General features: G+C 39.0%; 1 pseudogene; it reads right to left on the bottom strand.

Moving 5' to 3' along the window:
- Window positions 1-597: 597 nt before the first annotated feature.
- On the bottom strand, window positions 598-1,548 carry LOC120614323 (calponin-3-like; annotated as a pseudogene).
- Window positions 1,549-1,859: the final 311 nt, after the last annotated feature.

The raw sequence follows: 1,859 nt of genomic DNA, 5'->3' as shown, positions 1-1,859 counted from the left end.
ATTTTGATTGGTCAGTTTATGTCCTATTCAAGAATCTGTGGAAGGTAGGGTTTCTTCTTCTTTTTTCACACTGATCATGACTTTAAGAATTAGTAAACATACTGTAGAAACATTGATACATAAATTTCTAAAGTACTGTATCTTAAATTCAGTTGGCAAATACCACCTTTAACTATAAGCTTGAGTTTAGTCTTCAACATAGAAACCAGACACTAAACTGTAAAAAAAAGATTCCTATTGTTTGAAAACACCAGTGTAAGTAGAAGATTGTAAAAATGCATAGATTTGTAATAAAAGAATTGACTGCATAAGAGTACTCCCCTCTCATAGTATTTCTTTTTACTTTTTATGCAATATTAGTTATATTGTAGGATTTAACTGTTACAGCACTCAAAGCCAACTATTTAGGGAAAAGGCAGAAAAAGGAAAAATGAATGTATGTAAGGCAATATTTCTTTCAGATATAATAAGCATAATAGTGTTTTAGGAAAACAAGATAAAAGTTACTCAAGGCTAGCTTGGTTCTCGCTGAATGAAAACAATGGACTAAATACTGAACTCCTCTCTGTGAATCCAATCATCAGTGCTTTAGTAGCCCTACTGGTAATCTCTGGGCTAGTCATATTGGTAGTTGCTGTGATACTCCTCTGAGTATTCTGCCTAATAATCGCTATCATTGATTGCTGACCCGTTTGTTCCTATACCTTGGCTTCCGTTGTAAATGGCAAGTTCTATCAGAGCAGCGCAGTATTTAGGATCATAGACTTGCTGCCCTAGCCCATATACACTCATTTCTTTCTGGGAAGTGACTTTGTTGGTACACATCTGTAGAAAAATTGTCGAGTTGTCCACTGGTTGTAAAGTTAGCTTCTTATCGTAGATGACTCTTCTGGTACCTGGCACTAACATTCCTCCCTAGCTGGCTCCTTTGTTGACGGCCATCTGCAGACTAATCATGGTCTGGTCAAAGGGTTTGTCAATTTGCATTTTGGGATCATAAAGATGTCTCCTAGTCCCATACCTGTCTGGCTGACACATTTGTTGGTTCCCATCTGCAAACCAATTACACTTGGCTTGCTTTTAATTTTCCTTCATCAAAAGGTCTTGTTTGTTTTCTTGCATACTTAACGCTAATGTCAACTGTTGTATGGAATCCTTTTGCTTTAGCCAGATCTGCTAGAGCCACCAGCATAGCCTAAAACTGTGTCATGTTTCCATTCTCAAAAAGATCATTTGCTTTAAATATGCCATGTGGTTTCATAAAATAAGCCTGAATAACTTTAATAAAGTTGCCTATATTCTCTAACTGAGGCCAGTTTAATGAAGACTCATTGACCTTCTTCACTGAGCTTAGCTATAGCTTGTTTATGAGTTCACAGAAGATTATGCTGTCTTTTGAGCCCAGGAGAAAGTTGGTGCTAGCATTCATGACTGTCATCTCTTCTACCCAGTTGCTAAGATCTGCCTGATGATCATACTTGGAAGTAATTTTGTCCTTGACCTCTGCTGAGATCCTGTATAGAAAGGGCCCTTGTTGAAGTGGGACATGGTGGTCAGTGGTGGGAAGAGGCTGTGGTCTGCTAGCCATAGTGCCAGATGCTTTAAACTTGCTCCCGGGGGCAGCCTTTGGGGGTAGGTGAGGGGAATAGGAACTGCACCTCTGTGGCTCGGTTCGATTAGGTACCACAGAGCCTTGGGTCTGCTCCAGAATGCCTAGGGCTTCTTAATTGAAAACTTCCTGGGAGTCAGTTCCTGGGTGTAATTTGCAAATGGAAGTGATATGGGAAGTCAATATATAACAAGTACATTAATACCCTGTTGTCAATTTTGCTATGTGATCAACCAGGATGTATTTTTAA

This window comes from Pteropus medius, unplaced genomic scaffold (genome assembly GCF_902729225.1).
Source record: "Pteropus medius unplaced genomic scaffold, Ma_sr-lr_union100, whole genome shotgun sequence".
NCBI classification, from domain to species: domain Eukaryota; kingdom Metazoa; phylum Chordata; class Mammalia; order Chiroptera; family Pteropodidae; genus Pteropus; species Pteropus medius.
This window is presented reverse-complemented; position numbering and strand designations above follow the sequence as displayed.